Below are 11,565 nucleotides of genomic sequence, written 5' to 3' on the forward strand. Positions count from 1 at the left end.
GGGAGATGGAAGTGGGATTGCTATAATTTCAGATGAGCACCAGGTATAAATGTGTCCATTCTCCATTATTCACTTGTTAATGCATCTACAGTCCTGCCTTTATTCACTTGTTAATGCATGTGTTGATCCAATAGTCTGTTTGTGTTGTTGTATGTTGGGTGTAGGCTATATTGAATGATGTTGCTTCTATGCTTCCAAAAGCTGAACATAGACACTGTGCCAGGCATATCTTTGCCCATTGGCACAGGACATACAAAGGGGATGAGATGAAGATGCAGTTTTGGAAGATAGCCAAGTGCTACAACTTGGAAGATTACAATGAAGCACTGGATGAGTTAAGTGAAATGAATGCAGAGGCTGCCTTGGCATTTAAGAGGTACAATCCTAATGTCTTCTGTAGAGCACACCTAGATCCATCTATTAAAACTGATGCCATAACTAACAATATGGCAGAAACATTCAATGCTTATATAATTAATGCTAGGACTAGGCACCTAATCTTCATGTTAGAGGATAATAGGGTTGCATTAATGCAAAGGTTAGTGAGCAAAAGAAAAGAAATGGGGAAGTGGAGTTCTATCTTATGCCCTAGGATACAATCTAGGTTAGACAAAGAAAAGGAGAAGGCAGCATACTGTACTGTAATGCCATCCTCAGATAGCTTGTTTAATGTCAGACATATCCTAGATCAAGTAAATGTAGACTTAGTGGCTAAGACTTGTAGTTGTAGGAAGTGGAATATGGTTGGCATTCCTTGCTGCCATGCCATAGCTTGTATTTACTTTCAGAACAAGGTAGCAGAGGATTATGTTGATGTGTGCTACAAGGTGGAGACTTATGTGAAGGCTTACAGTGGCTCAATACCACCATTGGAAGGAGAAAGGTATTGGCCAAGGGTGCCCTGCAATTTGGATCCCCCTCCAATCAAAATTGGCCCTAGAAGGCCCAGGAAGAACATAATCAAACACCCACTTGAGAATCCAAAGAAGACAGGCTCATTGACTAGATCAGAGATTGAAATGACCTGCAACATTTGTAATTCAAAGGGTCACAATAAGAGGGGGTGCCCAGACAAGGGATCTGCAGCAGCTACTGAACCACAACCTAAAAAATCAAGAGGCAGGCCAAGGCTGAACCAACACCAACTCCAACAGACCACCCCTCACAGATGGATTCTGCAGCAACTACTGCAACACCTGCAACTGCCACACCTTCCTCAGCCCATCACAGTGCTCCTGTACTACCAACTCTTATTGGTAGGGGTGGTAGAATGATTCTGGGAGGTGAAGGTGCTAGGTCAACTAGCACAGGTAGGGGAAGCCAAGTTGGGAGAGGTACTTAGGTTGCTGCAGCTAGTACAAGACAAGGAAGAGGGAGAGCAAGAGGAAGGGGGAGTCAAGTTGATGTTGCTGTAAGTACTTCAGGAAATGGAAGAGGGAGAGCAAGAGGAAGGGGTAGGGGAAGAAACAACACACCTGCTGGTATTGGTGTGTTGTTTGGTGTTGATGGAAACCCACAAGTATGTTGTCTAACATTGTTTTGTTTTTTAATCTGATTTTTTTTATTAATTTTTCCTGACATCATTTTTTTTTGGCATGTACACACAATAGGTTTCAAGTTCAAGGTCAAGGACTAGGTCAGCAACTCAGTTAAGCCAGACCTCCACCATTGACCAGCAACCATAATGATGTTGTAATCTTTTGAACTACATATGTATTCAGACTAGGGATATCTTTTGAACTTTGTTAAAGTTGTGTAATTTTGGCAAGCTAAACTGTGATCAGGGTATTGTAATCTTTTGCAACTTAAAAAACTATGTTTTTACTTCATGGTGGTGTTTAAATATGGGCACCATTTGGATGATAATTAATTAAGTAATGTAAGCTTTTTTAGCTCCTTTTAGCTTTTTGGTGAAATTATGCTGCCAAATTTAGAGGGTTTTTTTTTTCCAATTGCAATCACATATAGAACTTGTAAAACACTTTGTACAAAATAGACCTTAGTCATTCTCATTCCACTGAAACCATACCATTACAAACTCAATCATGTCAAGCCAACAGTACATAATTAAGATAAATACACAACAACAAACAAAAGCCATGAAATAAACAATGCCATGAACAAATTTTTCTCATTCCTTGAACAATTCATTATCTCAGACTTCATTTGAAACACCTCATTCTTCATGTCTTTAAATTCCTCCTCCAAATTACCTTTCTTCAATTGCAGCTTCTTAATCTTCTCATCTCTGATCTTTTGTTCAACCTCCATCTCTAATATAATAGTATCCTTCTCTAACAATTTCATCTGCTGCTCCTCCAAATCAGTGTGCTCATTCACCCATTTAAAAAATTCACATTGTGTATCCTACACAAAATGCAACACAACACAACAAATCAAATCTAATTAGCCTATCAAATTGCTCAATTAGCCTATAAAATAACTAATTAACCTTAAATTAAGTAAATTACAAAACTTACTGGCCACAGAGGATAACCATAGAACTTCATCCCCATATTAGGCCCATTTCTCACAGTCTTGATAAGGTCTTTCCTTCCACAGTCACACCGAATTTTTTCATTCACAACCCTTTTGTTGGTAGAAGAAGAACCAAAAGTGTATGAATTTCCCTTTCTTGAAGCCATTGTCAAAGGATTTCCTTCGCAAAATGAAAGATGAAGTATGGAAAGAACAGGGGAAGGAGAAGAATAGAGAGAACAGAGATCAAGGGGCCTAATTTATAAGAAAAGGAAACATAACTTAACGGTAATATGCCAACTCACCAATTTAACCTTCAAATTTAAGGCCACGTCAGCAGTTTACCTTCACAAACCGGTTAACAATTAACCTATTCCATTTATAGAAAATAGGGGTCAAAGGTGGTTCCATTTTGAAATAAATTAAAGGTCGTTCCATTATTGGAAGACAAGTGAAAGGTGGTATTATTCCTGGCAAATTTTCCAAATTTAATATATATAATGAATTACATTGGTTTAGGCTGCAAAACGAATAATATTTCTCAATACGGACAACGCTATATCAATTTTGTCCGACATTTTAATTGCGATAACTTTTATATTTATTTTCCGACATGTTTGGTACGATTAAAGAGTTTAAATTTAATATTGTTACAAGTTCGACCACTACCTATGATAGGCGTGTCGCGTACCTAACAAAAATAATCCAACAAGACCACTACTATGTAGACGAGCAAGTAAGGGTCGGATCCCAAGAGACTATGGTTCAACTAATTAAATAGATTTTAAGTAAATATTCAGCAAGTAACTAAAGTAGTAGTGAGAGTTAATAACTAAAAAATTAATTAAAACGATTAAATCTATAAGTAATATGAAAAATCAATGCTAAAAACATCAGTATCACCACTAATATAATTGATTAATGAGGAAAAGTAATCCCTGAATAGTACCAATGGTCTCTCCCGAGCTATCAATGGTTTCCCTAATATTGGGATATATTTTAGGAAACAAGATAATTGTGAATATTGTGAAAATATATCTTAGAGAATATTGTGAACTATTTTAGGTTATTTGGTCTTGCCCTCCAAGTATACCTAATATATAAATATTGTATGTGGCCATTTTGATTAATGAAAAATATAGAGAAATATTCTTGAGATTAATTTATCATGGTATCAAGAGCTTAGGTTTGATCCAAAATTTATTTATTTTTTTCGACTAATTGATCGCACGAAATTTACATAATTTCGTGAAATCGTGAGGAGTGTGAGAGTTCGCATAATTTTATTTATTTATTTATTTATTTTTATCGCAACAGCGTTTCGAATCCTTTCCTTGCGGCATCCTACTGTTTGTGGGATCATTTTTTGAGTGACAATTTTCTTATAATTGTAAGAGTTCACAAATACACATATTGGGAGTGGTGATTGATATTGAGGGAATACATATTAAAATTGTTCATGTATTTATTTGTGAGTCAGTGAGAGTTCACAAAGTCAATTATTTAATATACTTCTTTGCTTGTGACGATTTGTGACAATTTTTATCAGTGACGATTTGTGACAATTTTTTGTCAGTGAGGTTTCTTTGTGATTTTAATCACTTAGAGGAATATTGTGGGCGGTTGTGTGATGGCTACTTTGTCGGCTCTTGCAAGGGGCTGCTGTTACCACCTCAAATGGGGCAGCCCTTGTAGGGGTCGCGACGGCTCAAATACAGCAACTACTTGATCATTTAAACTCTATTCAGCCCAAGCTTCCCGGTAAACACGATTTGGGTTGGATTATAGACACCGGTGCCTCAAACCATGTGACTTGTGATCTTTCTCTTTTGAGAAATGTGACGAATGTAAGCAATTATCCGGTGGGATTGCCGGATGGGAATTATGCCAATTCTTCCAAAATTGGATTTGTTATATTGCAAGGGGGCTTGACTATTAATAATGTTCTTTATGTGCCTCAATTGAATTGCAATTTAATTTCGATGACTCAATTATGTGATGAATCAAATTGTGTCATGCAATTCACTAATAAACTTTGTGTTATACAGGACCTAACGACGAGGACGGTGATTTGAGCGGGTGAACGAGTGGATGGACTATACTATTTCCAGGGTGTTCCTATGGTGAAGGCTTTGAAGATAGATGGGGATCAATTGACAAGGTTGTGGCATCAGCGTATGGGGCATCCTTCGGGAAAGGTTCTTCAACAACTTCCTTTTGTGAGTCTTAGTAGCAATAAATTTAAAACATGTGATAATGTCCTCGGCAAAACAACATCGGAGTAATTTCCCTTTGAGTCAAAATAAAGCTAGTCGAATTTTTGAACTTGTTCACTTAGATTTATGGGGGCCTTACAAGACATCTTCGACTTGTGGTGCTCATTATTTCTTAACTATAGTAGATGATTATTCTAGAGGTGTGTGGACTTATTTATTAAGAAATAAAACGGAGTTGAATATATGTTTCTTAATTTTGTTGCTATTGTACGACGATAATTTTCTCCAGAGATTAAAGTGGTTCGTAGTGATAATGGAACGGAATTTAATTCCTTGAAAAATTATTTCTTTGAAAATGGGATATATTTTGAGACCTCTTGTGTGGGCACGCCTCAACAAAATGAGAGAAAACATCAACATATCTTGAATGTGGCTAGAGTTTTAAGGTTCCAAGCAAATTTGCCCTTGAAATTTTGGGGTGAGTGTGTGCAAGCGGCATGTCATTTAATAAATAAAATTCCTTCTTGATTTCTTGATTATAAAACCCCTTGTGAAATATTATTTGGCAAACAACCTTCATATGAGCATATTAGGGTGTTTGGGTGCTTATGCTATGCGTATAATCAACGGGGTAAAGGTGACAAATTTGCTAGCCGTAGTCGAAAATGTGTGTTTATTGGGTACCCATTCGGGAAAAAGGGGTGGAGTGTTTATGACTTAGAAACCAAAGAAACATTTGTTTCGAGGGATATGAAGTTCCTTGAACATGAATTTCCTTTTTTAACACCCAATATTTCCCCAAACACGTTGCCTACCCACTTGTTTGATGAGATTTAAGTGGGGAGTGAGGATGAATTGAGTATGACTGATGGTGTGCAAGATAGGGGCTTGGAGGTAGAGAGGGAGTGCATGCATGAAAGGGAGTGCGAGGTGGGAGAGGAGACTTGGGAAGTGAGCTCCGCACCCCACCCGCGACATGAGGCAACAGACTGCAGCCAGGCTGCGGAGGACACTACCAGGCCTGCTGATCAGCCCGCAGGTTCTCTAGCAGGCGCTGGTGGGGTTGCTACCTCCGGAGAGGTGCAGGGGGGGGTCTAACCAGCATGATCAGCAGAGCAGTAGTACAACAGCAACTCCGCAGAACAGTAGTTTGACAGCAGGGGGACAACAGGGTGATACAACTTTGGGCAGAGGTTTGAGAACAAAATTCCCTCAACGAAGTTCCGTGACTTCGTGACTCATACGATCCGAAATAGTAGTCTGAGCTTCCTCAACGTTCACCTGTGACATCGCTTTCCTCAGGTACTGTCTACCCTATAACACATTTTATTGATTCTCACCGGTTTTCTGTGAAACATAGAACATATATTGCTGCTATTTCAGGAGGAAATGAACCCAAAAGTTTCAGGGAGGCCATGAAACATGAGGGTTGGAGAAAGTCTATGGCAGATGAGATATAGGCACTAGAAGACTAGGGCACTTGGGTGCTAGAGAAATTACCACCGGGTAAAAAGGCACTCGAAAGCAAGTGCGTGTACAAAGAGAAATATGATGAGCACGAAAACTTGCAGAGATTGAAAGCGAGATTAGTCATCTTTGGCAATCATCAGGTTGAAGGATTAGACTACAATGAGACTTTTGCTCCGGTTGCAAAAATGGTGACAATTCGAACATTTCTTGCAGTAGCGCCGGTGAAAAAGTAGGAAGTTCATCAAATGGACGTTCATAATGCGTTCCTTCATGGTGATTTGGAAGAAGAGGTATATATGAAAATTCCCCCTGGTTTTGAGAAAAATAACCTTGATAAAGACTTTTGCTCCGAGATGCTGGTTTGCAAAGCTAGCTACAGCTTTGAAAAATTATGGCTTTAAACAGTCATATTATGATTATTCATTATTTACCCTGACAAAGGGTAAAATGCAGCTTAATGTGTTAGTATATGTCGATTGTTTAGTATATGTCGATTGTTTTGAGTGTTTTTGTCCCTCGGGAGTGTTACGTCACGAAGTCTGATCCGGCTGAGTTGTACCTGCAAAACAACGGAGACTCCGGGTGGTAGGAGCTCCGCCTCCGACGATCAAGTTAGAAACTCGAAAGGGAATAAAGAGTACGGAAATTTAGGTGGGGATCTGCTTGGATTCCAAGCTCAGGTCTTTCTCTGATGTGAGAGAATGTAGGTGTAATAAATGATTGAATGTGTCCCCAAAATGGGAAAATATCTCCCTATTTATAGGGTCATTGGAGAACGTTCCCCTATCTAGGTCACTTGACCTAAATTTCAGTGGGTTGCGCCGTAAAACGGCGCTTCTTGGGATTTGGGCCCTTGAAGGCCGCCATTTCAGAGAGGTATATAAGGGTGCCACGTGTCAAGAGGATATTAAGCCACCTAGGCCATCCTGAACTCGACACGTGGCCTCCTCCCATTGGTCCACGTGTATAGGGTATTTTTACCCTAAACATTTTCCCCTCACAGGGCGCATGTGCATATCACGTGGGGCCTGTGACACGTGTCCACCTTTCAAAGGTGAACAGTAACGGGTAAAAATTTGAATTTCAAACCAAAATTTTCCCCCCGTTTTCACCTTTTATAAATAGAAAGTTACCCCCCCCCTTTTCTCTCACCTTACGTTCATTTGACTTTTTAGAGAGAGAAAGAGAGAGATTTTTAGAGAGAGATTCTCTGCCTCCGTATGCATCACAACAAGTTCAAGTTTCCGTGTGCTAGCAGTTCAGCACCCGGTTTACCGGCTGTAGCGGTTTTTAGATTTTTTAGAGTAAAAGTAAGGTAACCGCCTGTACCATTCTAGCTTTTCTCCTTTTCAACTTGTATATAATTTTTTCTCCGCCTGTATACCTAGTTTTTTTAGAAAATATAAATGAGTTCTCAATCCACACACTCGGCACTGCCTAGGACACTCAGCTGGTCCCCTGGGCGGCTGAGTCTAGAACAGGGGGTGCCCTTTCTGGACTGTCGGAACCGATATGCTCATCTCTGAATTCCTCCCTCTCTGTGTCTGTGCAGGATATAATGGCCAGAACGAAACAAACGGCCAGACGGTCTAGGAGCCGGCGCACTATGGAAGTGCCAGCCGATGAGGTTGTTCCTCACGGGGAACAGAGGGATTTGGAAGAGAGTGGTTCCGATGAAGAGGCTCCCTCTACTTCCGGGATCTCTGGAGTACGAGAGGTAGACGGCGAGGGAACCGCCTCCTCTAATGAAGCCGGCGATGCTGAGGCCGACCAAGGTTCAAGGGCCGAATCTTCCGGCTCCGACCAAGATAATTTTGCGGCTGACTATCAACAACAGCCACCTAAGGTCTTTGATAACCCCAATCCTAAATGAACCCGGATGCTGCCGGGTAACATCGTCCTTCTCAAAAGCGGCTTTAGGGCCTTCAAAGAAAAGCACCCCTTGGGAAGGGGCTGGGACATCATCGTTCCTCCGGCTGACGCTGTAATGGCCTGGAACGATGATATTGACAATGCAGACCATTACTTCGTCTACTACGAGGCGGTCATCGAAGCCGGCCTCTAGTTCCCCCTCTACCCCAGGATTAGGAAAATCCTAAAGGGGTACGATGTAGGGGTTTGGCAGCTCACCCCCAATTCGTAGGTGAACATTCTTAGCTACATCGCCGCCTGCGAGTTTCAAAATATAAACCCCAGCTTTTCCGCCTTTGCTCACATGCACTACTTGAGCAAGGCCCCAGGCGGCCATGGGGCATGGTATACTCTGACTACCTTGCCCCAATATTTGATGACTTTGGACAAAGTGTCCAAATGGTCCGGGTGGAAGGACAAGTTTTACTTGATTTCTTCCCCAACTTTGAGACATAACCGGACACTGCGCCGGTACAACACTGAGCCGGCTCTTCTAGGCCGGAAGTTCCCTCTCCCGGTGCTATCTACTAAGGCCCGAGAGAAAATAATAGAGCCGGGATTTTTTGAAACAACAACTGAACCCATGGGGGATGGGACTCACATCATAGTTCCCAAGAACTAGATCCCCCATCCGGACTTCTTCAAGGACGAGTGCTTCTTGTCCGCCTGCAGGCTGAGTACCATGTTTCCTAAGGGTAAAATACTTTACATCCGAAATGCTTGTTATTTTTATTTTTATTGCAAACTTGTCATAATTTCTTCTAACCATGAATTTTGTTCATGCAGCCTACGCCTTGAGAATGGCCGACCCGGCGAAGACTCCGGCTAAGTCGGCGGCGCTACTGCGCAAAGAGGCTGCGCTTGCTAAGAAGGCAGCCGTCGAAGCCAAGGACTCCAAGAAAGGCAGGGTAAGACCGCCTGACTTTTTATGCGTTTACAAATTTTATTATTTTTTTTTACTTGCCGGTTGGGTATACTTACCCTTGTTTGCTTCTCAGGACTCCGCCAAGAGAATTCCACGATCCTTCTCCAAGCTGCTCAAAAGGCAAGGAGACGATCTGGAGAAAAATCCGGTTGCGAAGGCCGCCATGAAGGACCCTCCTCCCCAGAAACAATCTTCTGCCCAATCCGGTCGTCCAACGATCGGGGGCAAATCGCTTGCTGCGATGAAAATTCTAAGCGAAAGCGCAGAGCGCTCACAGCAGAAAGCTCCGGATGCCTCTAAGGCATCGAAGGGTGGCGAGCCACCTAATGTTGCAGCCGGTGCGGCAACACCTGGGGAGGAGCAGAAGCCTGCGCTCCATCGGATGCCCAAGGTAAGGGACGGATTGAAATACCTTGGCCACTTGATTTCATGAGAATCAAGACTAAGGTTGATCCCTCTGGTGGGGTCAGTCAGCAGCCGGCAACGGATGAATGCCAACTACGCTGCCTCTTTCTCACAGAGTACTACTTTTGATGCAGATCTGACTTCTGACGAGCCGGATCTTGTGGGCTTTGCAAAACGGATGGTGAGGACCCTCACCCGGTCAGAGAAGAACTCCATACCTGATCTGCAGGTAGTGGACTTCAACCGGATAATGGGCCAACTGGCTGAGGTAATGAATCCCACAACTTTGATTTCTTTTACCTTTAATTCTACTAAGTAACTCATAATCCGTTGCTCTTTTCTCAGGTGATGCTGAGAGTGGATGGCCTCCGGGGCCCCTTCAAGCGGAAACAAGAAGAGGTAAATGACGCCAAACGGAGGGCCCTTGAAAACCTCAACTCTGCTGAATATGCTAATTATATGTGTGATTTAAAGATTAAAGTAGTAGAGTTGAAACATGAAGAGCTGACCCGGAGTTTGACGGCTGCGAACGACGAAGCTAACAGCCGGGCTGATGACCTTGATAAGCAACTGAAGGATGCCAAGTCAGACCTCAAGGAATTAGAAGATGCTGACAAGGAAAACGCCCAACTCCGAGCAGACGTTTCCCGCCTGGGGGTTGAGCTTGTCAACCTGCGAAACAAGCAGTCGGACGAGCTTGCCCAAGAGCAAAAACGGCTGACGGGGGAGAATGAGCGTGATAACTTGTCCCGGTCGAAGATCACTTGGAGCCTCCTCTACCCAGACATAGACTTTGAGGTCTATAAGCTAAGGTATGATTACGCCACTGAGGTGTATGATGCCCAGCTACTGGGTGATGCTCCACCGCCTCGCTTCAAGGATTGGGCTGCTGAGCAGGGATATGACGTCTTTGATAACGAGGTGCCGGCGGCGGATGAGCATGACGAAGGCCAAACCATCCACACTCAACCGGAGCAGCAGCATCCACCTCAGCCTTAGGCGGGCCTCCCCAACTTCTGCGGCAGTATGCCAACCATTTTTTCTACCGGCTTGTATGCCGTGTTTTGTTGTATCTTTACCAACCATGGGGTTGGGTTAACAATTTATTTTTTGTTTCTTTACCGGATGTAACTCTGGTTAACACAACTTATGGCCTTTGAGCCATTTTAAATATTTAATGAAGTATTCCGACTCAGTCGGTTGTTTATACTTGTTTGTGTTTGAGTTTTTCAATTTGAATTTTGCATCTGTTTCCAATTCTTTAATATTTTGCCCAACTTAAAAAAGCATGCGGCAATTTGCAATCCGGGTACTCTTGCCTCTGGGCGGCTATGTGGTTGGTTTTATTTCAAGTTGATTGATTGTCTTGAAAACACTTGATACTAGGAGAAGTATGGAGTGTTTTTAGGCCAATCAATCACAATGGTGATTGCCCCAAACCAAGTGCACAACTGGCCATTAGAGCGGGTGCTTTGAGCTTCTTACCCAGGCGGTTATATTCCGTCTGAGGTTAACACATATCTATTACACAAAATCTTTTGCCCCAATAGGGAGAGTGAGTGCAACTTTGGAATAAATAACCTAAGTGAGAACTTCGGCCGATGACCGACTGATGCCTTAGGGCATCCGGTATTCGGTAACTTAATCGTTCATAATAGATTATTCTGGTCAGACGGCTATGAGTTGACCAATTTGGTCGTTCAATTTTCACCATCTGCATAGGTACGTAGAATCGACGAATAGTCCGCTCTTTGCGACGATTGCACCCGGAGGGGTGTCGCCGGACGCCTTTGTCCATGTTGGGATAGGCGGTTTTATAAAATAAGCAACCATCCGACCATTTTGGCCTTTTGGTCTTATTTGAGACCGGTTGTATAGCCACTAAGCGTTTCTGTGCCCAGTTTTTAATCGGACCATTGGCCGAGCGTTATTACAAAAGTGAATTTACGCTAAGTGTCGAACTTAGTTAGTTAAAGAAACAGTCCACCTGAGCGTTACCCAGACGGACAAGCCATTATTGGATTACACTAAGTATCAAACTTAGTTAATTAAACGAAGAGTTTGTCTGGGTATTACCCAGGCGGACAGACAATTATTATACCAAGTGTCAAACTTGTTAGATAAACAAAGGATCCGTCTGAGTATTACCCAGGCGGTCAA

The sequence above is a fragment of the Chenopodium quinoa genome, unplaced genomic scaffold (genome assembly GCF_001683475.1).
Source record: "Chenopodium quinoa cultivar QQ74 unplaced genomic scaffold, ASM168347v1, whole genome shotgun sequence".
NCBI lineage: Eukaryota > Viridiplantae > Streptophyta > Magnoliopsida > Caryophyllales > Amaranthaceae > Chenopodium > Chenopodium quinoa.